This window comes from Phacochoerus africanus, chromosome 7, assembly GCF_016906955.1.
Source record: "Phacochoerus africanus isolate WHEZ1 chromosome 7, ROS_Pafr_v1, whole genome shotgun sequence".
Taxonomy (NCBI): domain Eukaryota; kingdom Metazoa; phylum Chordata; class Mammalia; order Artiodactyla; family Suidae; genus Phacochoerus; species Phacochoerus africanus.
The window spans coordinates 107,636,310-107,648,005 of NC_062550.1; positions in this window are offsets into that span (position 1 = coordinate 107,636,310).

Below are 11,696 nucleotides of genomic sequence, written 5' to 3' on the forward strand. Positions count from 1 at the left end.
TAGGCCTGCTAGCCCATCTCACTATATTCTATTTGCCTCCTTTTTCAGTCTCTTCACAAGACAGCAGTTGGTGCTGTCCTTCTGAAAAATAAGCCAGATATAATCATTTGTACTTTCTCTATTTTCAGATTGTTGCCCATCTCCTTCAAAGTAGAATTCAAAGTTCTAGAGTGGCCATAGGACCCTATAAGTGCTGGCCTCTGCTTCCCTCTCCTGCGTCGTCTACTCTTCTTCCCTGCACTTGCTCTGTGCCTTGAACACGCCAGGTGCACCCCAGCCCCGACGCCTTCGCCTACGATGTCCTCTTGCCCAGTACACTTCGCCTTGATATCCCCGTAGGCACTGAGCATGTTTGCGATGCTCTTCACATAATCCATACAAATGGCAATCTTGAAAGTGAAGCAGTGTATGTGAGAGATCTTACTCACCCTCTCATCTCCTTCAGCTCTTTGCTCAAAAGTCACCTTCTCAGGAAATCCATCCTACTTAAAAATGCAACCCTTCTCTAGAAATTCCCATCTCCCTTCTCTGCTTTCTTTTTCTCCACAGTATTTATCACCATTTGACATACTACAATATTTCACTTAATGTAAAACATTGTTAATTATAAGACATCATTTTAAAACTATTCTATCCAAAAAAGCATAGCCAATTAAAATGTGATATATCATCACCTATAAGAGGCATCCTAATTTAAAAGATGTTACATTGTGAAAAAATACTTCTCTGAATCAATGAAATATGGTCATGTATTTATTCACTTGTTTATTACCTATCTCTCCCCCTTAATCTCCAAGAAGGGAGAGATTTTATCCTTATTTTTCCTTAATTTTTTTTACAACTTGAACAGTGACTAGTAAATCATGAAGGTATTAGTGAAGTACTTTTTGATTGAATGAATGAAAGCAAGTAAAACTTGGTTAAGTTCTTCATTTTTTATAAGTAAAACTTACAAGATGATACTTTACTTTTGATATTTATAACTGGTTATAAATATGAGTTGAATAATTTTAGGTAAAATACTATGCGATTCAAGATTTAAAAATCAAAAAGTGCAACATTCAATAAAGATATAAAAATCACAAACTTTAGCAGACTGAATAGTATGGCCCCAAGTGTGCATGCGCGCACACACACACACACACACACACACACTCCAAAAAGATGTTGAAATAGAAGAAGAAAGAGATAAGAATACAATTTTTGAGGGAGACTTCAAAATATCTCTTCCTGCCTTTGACATGTTTTAAAAGATGTGAAATAGCATGGAAAATGAATAATGCAATTGATTAAACCAAACAAATAGTTATATAGTTAGCTATGTAAAAATCTTTATTTTCAAATCTCAAGGAAATGTTTATAAAAATGCTCATATTCTTATTTTGGTCAAAACATATAGCCTAAATAGTCAAAATATAGTTTAAGTAGCAAAAGTCAGAACAAAAAATAAGTAACAAAGCAATGACAAAAACAAACACAAAGCATGAAATGTATCAGGTATAAATATGTATAAGTAATTTAAATTTCTATGCTAACAATAAAGACTGAAGTCATTATTCCATAATTGGTAGATAAGAAATCTTTTGTTCCCTTCAATGAGAGTCTTTTCACTTACTTTTAAAAGTTTTCATGACATAAGCTGTGTTTTAATTACTTATATTTTTATTTACTTAAAAGGAATATATCACATTTTAATTCTACTAGTTGATGACTTAAAGATACATAATAATATACAAAAATGCTAACAAAGATAATCAATGTATGCTAACAAAATACATTTGATACAGAAAGACATAGCGATATCACAAGTAAAAGTAGGGAATACAGATGAGAAAAACAAAGGACAACAACAACAAAAATAAAAGCAGAACAAATGAATGGAAAGCAGGATTAAAAAAATAAAGCTAAAAACAGAAATAATTTCTCAGAAAACAGCAAAACAATGGAAGAAAAAAGTAAGTCTAAGAGCTGACTCTAGGATCGAAATAACTAAACAAATAAATTTCTGTCAAATATAAATTTTGAAAGGGCAAACAAATCCAAAATGAGAAATAGAGAGGAACAAGAAATTCTCAAAGACCAAGTTGCTGGAAAGCAGAGCAGCAAACCGACCTGGTGCTAAAACTGTGGTTCATCTTGGATCCTCTCCTAAACCTGAAACCAAGATGCTAGGAGTTAGCAGCCACCAGAGGGACTGGAAGCAAGCAAGATGTTTGGGGTCACTACACAAACCTGGGAAGGCTACATCCTCAACGCAGCATGGACCAGCAAAAGCAAGAAAATGTCTTTGTCCCAGCCCAAACTCTAAGCAGGGGTATCACATGACGGCCAAAGAATTAACTACTACAGACCTACCTTCCCATTAATTTGGTGTTTGATTTTATATAGCATGCACCGTTCCAGAAACCCCAAATCCAAATCGACAGAATTTAAAGTGGTCCCAGACTGGTCAAAGGCTGAACTACTGAAAGAGAAACACATTAATTCTGCAAGGATTAAATTGCACAAGATTCCCACATATGAAGACCTGGTAAGCATGCTTCACAATTCAAACTTAAAAAACATATGAGAGAACAGAACTCCTGTGAACAAGGGTCAATAGAACAACAGCAGCACAGCACACAGTATTAGACTGTCAAGAATTTCATATGAAGAAGATGTGATACTTATATACAATGGAATACAGCCACAAAAAAAGGAATGAGAAATAATGCCATTCATAGCGTTTTGGGTGCAACTAGAGATTATCATACTAAGTTAAGTGAGTCAGAAAGAGAAAGACAAACATCATATGATATCACCTACATATGGGATGTAAAATATGGCACAAATTAACCTATCTAAAAAACAGAAACAGACTCACATGGAGAACATGTGACTTGTGGTTGCCAAGGGGAAGGGGGTGGGGAGTGGGATGGACAGGGAGTTTGGGGTTAGTGCAAACTATTACATTTAGAATGGATAATGAGCTCCTACTGTACAGCATAGGGAACTATACCCAATCTCTTGGGAGAGACCATGATGGAAGATAATATAAGAAAGGAAATGTATATTGATGCTGTACAGCAGAAACTGGCTGAACATTATAAATCAACAATATTTTAATAAATAAAAAGGAATTTGGGGTTAATAGATGCAAACTATTGCCTTTGGAATGGATAAGCAATGGGATCCTGCCGTATAGCACTGGGGATTATGTCCAGTCACTTATGATGGAGCCTGATAATGTGAGAAAAAAAGAATGTATACGTGTATGTGTAACTGGGTCACCTTGCTGTACAGTAGAAAATTGACAGAACACTGTAAACCAGCTATAATGGAAAAAATAAAAATCATTACAAATGAAAAATAAATAAATAAATTTTAAAAAGAATTTCAGATGTCAGAATTATTGAATACAAACTACAAAATAATTATATTGAAAATATCTGAGAAATAAAAGATGGAACTGGAAACATGAGAAAGTATTTATTTTCTAACATTGTGACAGACAAGATACACTGAATGATCCACTGATTGAAAGAAGTAAAATGCTGGATACAATATAAAGAAAATATTTTTAGCATTTTATTGAACTGGTACAAAAGTAAAGAATCTGCAAGCCCTCAACAGTCATTGAAAACTGAAATCCTAAAAGTTAAGTAACATCGAAACTGGCTCTTGTCCTAAGGATTACTGCTGCTCCTCTGGAGACTGGAGTTCCACTTCAATTTCTGCATGAGATTCTCAGCCTGGTTCCAAGTCAGTTAGGAACATAATGGGAGATCCTAGTAAAGTGAGACCCGCAGGCTACCCCCTTAGTGGGGTTATGAGTTAGAAACAAATCTGTCATATGGAAGGGGAAAGCCAAGAAATTTCCCTAGTTCAGATTCTATTTGGTAGAAAAGAAAAAAAACCCTCTTCTAAAAATTTTCAGCCATAAGCCAGTAAACATGCAGGTTTTTGTTGCAAATTCATACGTGTGTGTGTGCGCGTGTGCGTGCGTGCGTGTGTCTGTGTGTGTGTGTGTGTGTGTGTGTGTGTGTAAGTTCCTAAATGGAAACATTAAAGTGGTTCTGGGTTAATCATGGCTCCCAGGTAACTGGCAAAAACAAATGAAAAGCCTCTTCTTAGAATTCAGCTTCAACTTGAGCCTCAAAATTTCTTACAGATAAAGTTCCGAAAATAAAGCACTTTACACTGGAGTGTCATGAAACACATTTTAAAAAAAAAGCCAACCAAAGATACCATGAGTGAAAACAAGTAGAAATAACAGATTAAGAAACGAACCTGCAAAGACATCACGTATTGACAATGTCAGCATATACAAACAGCTATAATTAACCTATTCAAAGAATTTAAAGGGAAGCTTGAGTATATGAGCAAGGAATGACCAAAACAACCTAACAGCACTTCTAGAATTAAAATATACAATGGTTTAAATAAAAATACTCAATGATAATTAAACAATAGATTGACAGACTATAGCCAAGATATAAAAATATAGAAATTAACAAAGAGAAGTTTAAAGACATGAAATTTAGAAAGAGGTGGTCTAATATATATCTACTCAGAGTTCCAAAAGGTGATAAAAGAAAGAATGGAGAAGAGATCTTTTTAAAGGGTAATGGCTTGGAATTTTCCAAAATTATTGACACCAAAATCCAGATCAAAGAAACCCAATGTACTTCAAGCAGGATTAAAGAGAAAAGAAAAGAAATACACTCCTAGAGAGACTGTACTAGTGAAACAGGAGAACATCAACCTAAAGGAGATAATGTTTTTTATTAATTAATTAATTTTTAAATTTTTTATTTTTTGTTATTATTATTTTTTAATAGTTATTCCCCCAATATAATTTTTTTTCTACTGTACAGCATGGTCACCCAGTTACACATACATGTACACATTCTATTTTCAACATTATCATGCTCCATCCTAAGTGCCTAGACATAGTTCCCAATGCTACACAGCAGGATCTCATTGCTAATCCATTCCAAAGACAATAGGGTGTATCTGTTAACCCCAAGCTCCCGAACCACCCCACTCCCTCCTCCCCTTTGGCAACCATAAGTCTCTTCTCCAAGTCCGTGACTTTCTTTTCTGTAGAAAAGTTCATTTGTGCCTTATGTTAGATTCCATAGCAGGAAAATTTAACACCCCACTCGCATCATTGGATACATCCTCTAGACAGAAAATCAGTAAGGCAAGAGAGATCCTACATGACACAATATAAAGGTTAGATTTCGTTTACTTTTCAGGACATTACATCCAAAAAAAAAAAATCAGAATATACATTTTTTTTCCAAGTGCACATGGAACATTTTCAAGGATTGAGTACATACTGGGGCACAAAATTAACCTTGACAAACTTAAGAGTATAGGAATTATTTCAAGTATCTTCTCTGACCACAATGGCATGAAACTAGAATAATCCACAGGGAAAAAAATGGGGGAAAAAATGACTATATGGAGACTAAACAACATGCTACTAAAAAACCAATGGTCAATAAGGAAATCAAAAAGGAAATTTAAAAATACCTCGAGACAAATGATAATGAAAACAAAACCATTCAAAATCTGTGGGATGCTGCAAAAGCACTGCTTATAAGGAAGGTTGATGGCGATAAGGCCTTCCTCAGAAAAGAAGAAAAGTCTCAAATCAACAACTTACCTACAACCTAAAAAAGTTAGAAAAAGAAGAACAAGCAAAACCTAAAGTCAGCAGAAGGAAGGAAATCATAAAAAACAGAGAGGGAATCAATAAAATAGAGATTCGATAAACAACAGAAAAAATCAATAAAGCCAAGAGCTGGTTCTTTGAAAGGGTAAACAAAATTGACAAACCTCTGGTCAGACTCACCAAGAAGAGGAGTGAAAGAACTCAAATAAACAAAATAAGAAATGGAAAAGGAGAAATCACAATGCATACTGAAGAAATACAAAAAAGTGTAAGAGAAAAATACTATGAACAATTGTATGCTAACAAATTTGACAACCTAGAAGAAATCCGGACAACTTTCTAGAGACATGCAGCCCACCAAAACTGAATCCGAAGAAATAGGTCAACTGAACAGCCTATCACTAGGAATGAAATTGAATATGTAATAAAAACATTCTCTACAAACAAAAGTCCAGGACCAGATGGCTTCACAGGTGCATTCTACCAAACATACAGAGAAGAACTTGTACCCATTCTCCTTAAACTTTTCCAAATGTTTAAGTGGAAAGAACACTCCCAAAGACATTTTGTGAAGCCACCACCACGCTATTTATTTATTTAGTTTTGTCTTTTTAGGGCTGTACCTATGGCAAAGGGAAGTTCCCAGGCTAGGTGTTGAATTAGAGCTATAGCTGCCTGCCTATCACAAGCACAGCAACACCAGATCCAAGCCACATCTGTGACCTGTACCATAGCTGATGGCAATGCCAGATCCTTAACCCACTGAGCAAGACCAGGGATCAAACCTGCATCCGCATCGATACTAGTCGGGTTCGTTACCATTGCTCCTCCATGGGAACTCTGATAAATGACAAAATAAATGGCTTATATAGACATTTTCTCCAAAAAAAATTGCAAATACCCCAAAAGCACATGAAAAGATGTTAAATGACATTAGTCACTGAGGAAACACCAGTGAAAACCACACTGAGACCACTTGTGGTTAGTGACATGAGACATCATGTCCACTGGAATGACCGTTTAAGAAAAAAAGGAAAATAACAAGTGTTTGGAAGGCTATGGAAAAACTGGAATCTTTGTGCACTGCTGGTGGAAATGTAAAATGGTACAGTGCTGTGGAGAGCAATGTGCTGGTTCCTCAGAAAGTTAAACATAGAATTATCATATAACCTAATAACTTCCCTCCCGGTATGAATACCTCTGCAAAGGGATTAAAAACAGGTGTTCAAAAAAACTTGTACAGAATATTCACGGTAGCTCTGTTTATAAGAATCAAAAGGTAGAAACAACCCAAATATCCATCAACCGATAAATGAGTAAACAAAGTATGGAGTAGCTGTTCAATAGAATAGAATTCAGCTGTGGAGAAAATTACTGCGTGCATCACTGATACCTGCCACAGCATGGATAGCCTTGAAAACATGCCAAGTGAAAGAAGCCAGATATGAAGGACACATATTGTATGGTTACAGTTATGTGAAATATCCAGAATAGGTTAATTCATAGAGACAGGAAGTTGATGGATTAGTGGTTGCCAGGGGTTAGGAAAGTAGTGAATTGGGAGTGACCACTTAGTAAGTACCTAGTTTCTGTTTGGGGCAATAAAAAATTTCTGAAACTAGAGTTCCATTTGTATGTTGGGTGCAATGTGGCGATGGCTGCACATTGCACGTGTATGGAATGCCACGGAATTGTACACTTTAAAATGATTACAATGACAAATTTAATGTTATCTTGCTTTACCACAATTGAACGCGTTTGTGTGTGTCTGCTAATGATTAGCTAGAGGACATATGATTTCTAAACATAGGGAGTAGACAAAAAAGAACTAAAAAATTGAAATAAAAGCATCTGAAAGAAACTCACTGAAAAATACATGTAGCATGGTTAGTAAGTTATACACTCATATGTAGGTATATTTCATGTTAATTTTCTAAATAAAACTAAAGAATAAGATACTGCATAAAAGACTCAGCACACAGAAGCCTTCACAGATCTGTTTTGCAGTTTACAGAACAGACTAAGCAGAGCTGAAATTTACAAAATAAAAGAATTAGACTGGAAGACAAATCAGATGAAATTACCAGAGTGCATCACCAACACACATTAAAGAGAGGATGAACATCATGGAGAGGAAAAGACTGAACGTACGTACCGTTGGAATTTCAGAAGAAGAAAAGAAAAAAAATGGAAAGAAGCAATATTTCACTATGAAGGATAATGTTCCATAAACGATGAGTGTTCTTGTATTTCAACAAGATCCTCAGATTCAGAAAGTAATACAAATTATAAGATGAATAATTTCTATTTCTATTGAGGTTTAATATAGGTAAGTCAGTGCAACAATATCCTTCTTTTCTAATTTCTATCATAAATGTTTTTCTCAAGACAGCCTAATAACTATTTATAATAAATGCACATACATGCTTCATGTAACAATTCTAATGTGCCTTTCCCACTAAAGACATGACGTCAATGTACTTTCTCACAGCTAATGAATAATAATTTAATCTACACTAGCTTCTGCTAAGCAAGCATGATGATTATTTCAGGAGAAATGGATGTTGAACACAAACATCTTTTTCTTGGTTCCAAACTCTACCATAGGTAGGAAAATTTCATGACCACTGGACCTATCTTGGAAATCTTTCCAGAAGCTAAATCTGTATTTTTTGTTTGTTTTTGAGGGCAAAAAGAGAAACATATACTTTAGACGTGGAATAGCTTTGTTAAGCCAAAAATGAGACAAAAATGGAATAGGAATATTTGAATGGGAATCATTTTGGTGAATGAGGAATGTATAGCCATTATAAATATATCGGGGCTTTAAAAAATTCACTGGATATCTATTGATTTAATGTATTAGGTTAAAATAAAGGTCATTTACTCTTTTTATTTAATGTATTTAAAGTCATCCCAGGAAATTTGCTTAAAAAATTGATCCATCTAACTATCCTTAGATTTATTTTTTAAAAAACATAAAATCAACTTGTATCTCTATCCTACCTTCCCTATACATCCCCAGATTTGCTGTGATGCAGGACCAAGCTCATTCTTTGCCAAGATTTTGGGGATATTGGTTTATACTAAAATTCTTTCTTTATGAGTAAAATAAGAATATGAAAAGGCATTTAATAAATAAGCCACCACGTAAAAGACTTTCTTTAGCTGTGCCTTATTAAAACACTTATGAAGTGCTTTTACCTGGAAAATAAAACACCCCTAACCACTTTGAAGCATTGCTGTACTTCCAAGACCTTCGACTTCCCCTTTCTGTTATTGGGTATGTCGCGTTCTCTTCACATTAGATCATCATGCTTTGGAATGAAGGATAAGAACCTTGAGCAAGACTATGCTGGGTCTCAGAAATTTAAAAATAAAAATTGATATGTAAATTCAGGATAAGTAATATACATGAAAATAATCTATAGTGATGTCTTATAGCCTCCTTATACAACTCAACAGATAATCTTGTCAAATTTCATGAACTCGGTCCAACAATAGGTAGTCAAGTTGAGGAATGAAATTGTCAAGAAATGCATTAGGAATTTAGGCCTTAATAATAATAAGAGGAGAAGACTTTGGCTATTGATCAAAAGACTTTGGCCTGTTCCAATAGATATGTGTGGTGCAGTGAGGTAGGTACTAGCCACATGGGGCTATCCAGCACCTGAGAATTAAGATGTGCTATAAGCATAAAACTGTCACTGGATTTTTAAGACTTAGCATGAAAAAAAGAACATGCAATATGTCATGAAAAGTTTTTATGTTGATTACATTTTGGGCCACACCCATAGCATGCAGATGTTCCTGGGCCAGGGGCTGAGCCTGTGCCACACCGGTGACCTGAGCCGCTGCAGTGACAACACACTGCACCACGAGGGAACTCTTTTACATTGGTTACACTTTGAAATAACAGTACATTGGGTTAAATAAAATGTTATCACAAGTTCTTTATTTTCATGTGGTTGCTAGAAATTTTTAAATGACGTATGTAGTTCATAGTTGTGGATTTCATTATTTTTCTGTTGGACACTGCAGTATGTAGCGGATTTTCAAAGACAAAGTTCTTGGTCAGCCATGGCTGTTTTTTTGACCAAAGATTCCATCAAGAGGGTCACTCGTTTAGGTCAAGGCCCAAAAATGCTGATTAAAAATTTCAAGTATTAGGCTAATAGAGTTAGTATATGGATTAATATCAGGTTTATGTGGTAAAAATAGTTTTTCAAAGATGTATAACTGTGGCAATACAATTTCCAATAACTCTAATCACATTTTGAAACTTTAGAAGCCATTTTTTTTATATCTGATCTGTACTTTTTCCACTTTCAATATATACATTATACAAAGAATGTACTATGTTGTTTGTTTCTATAAATAACTTAGTGTTTACTTAATATTTTAGTACACATACCATACACTTTATTTTATATTTTAAGAATTTTCACTAAGTTCTGGTAACACTACGAAAAAAATCCTTTTACTTATAGTTAGTGTCATTTTACAATGCCAGCATAAACCTATGGCTCCAGTTTGGTTAAGAAAGGAAAATATTAAAGGCTGTGGGGAGATGTCTAAAACCTGCTTATGGTTTTAGTGGTTTGATATGGTTTCTAAGTCATATTAAATTATCTCACTCTTCTACACCTGACTATTTGCAGTGAATTATGCTGCTACAGACATCATAATTTTTTTCATTCTAATTCAATACTATGTCTGATTTTTTATCTTTCTTCTACAATTTGTTCTTATATATTATTCTATCTCTCAAATTTCCTGAATGAGAGTATGTTTTGTTTATAATTTAGAAAAAAAATTAAATAACAAAGGTGTAGGAGAACTCAGAAGGAGCGAGTGGAGTGGACACGAACAGTTCCTCATTGACAGCTACCTTCCCCATCTCTTTTGGGTGCAGCCCTGGATTTCCTTCAGAAACTCTCCTTCTCCACTCTTACCCTAATGGTCTAGCTGGAGCTGACTGTCATCTTTAGTGCTTATTGCATCACATCTCTTTGCCCACAGGGATGGCCACTAATCAGCCAACTTTAAGTTAGTCCTAAGATTTTTACTGAGGCAACCAATAGAGAGATGTTGATTTTTGCTAAGGAAAAAGAACATAAATCTGGAGCCATTAGAAGTCACATCGCATTATAGGAAGAGAGCTCTTCTGAAAATCGAGTCGAGAGAGAAAAGGTGAACTAGTGGAAAAAGACTTAACCTCATCTGAGTCCTTGTATCCTATTATCTAAAAACAGTCTACCTTTGGACAACCCAGATACACGTGTCAAAAAACTACCCTGAATTCTTTAAAACAGTTTAAGTTGGGAGTTCCCTAATGGCATAGAGGTTTAAGGATCTGGTGTTGTCATTGCTGTGGTTAGGTTCACTCCCTGGCCTGGGAACTTCTGCAGGCCTTGGGAGCAGACGAAACGAAAGAAAGAGGGGCTGGGAAGGAGGGAGAGAGGGAGAGGGAGGGAAGGAAGGAGGGAAGGAAAGAAAGAGAGAGAGAAAGAAAGAGAGGGGGAGAGAGAGGGAGGAAGGAAGGAAAGAAGGAAGGAAGGGAAAAAACAATTTAAGATGGGTTTTCTGTCATAAGGTTGACATTTAGCTAAAACAACTATCCGGCTACACCATTTGTTTGTGGGACATCCTGATGAATTGGGCCTGTTCTGATTATTCGTTACACACATCATTCTGATTACTAAATATTTTAAATATTACCTTCACTTTTGATCAAAAGAACTTGAGTAATAATGCAAACTTGGAAACAGAAATACAACAAGAGTAAGGGTAACTTTTCAGTTGACATGAAGAGAATGAGGAAGGGCAAAAAAAAAAAATCTATCCACAAAGATATAATTAAACAAACAGGTGCTTTTGCCATCAAATTATAAAAAGATATCAACCCATCTTTTCTGCCCAATCATGTTATTTGCCCTCTTGGAGTATTTTCCTCTTTTATTAAGCAGGTATTAAAAATAACTGCCCGCCTATCTTACAATACTGTGTGTACCAAATCGGACACTACGTATAA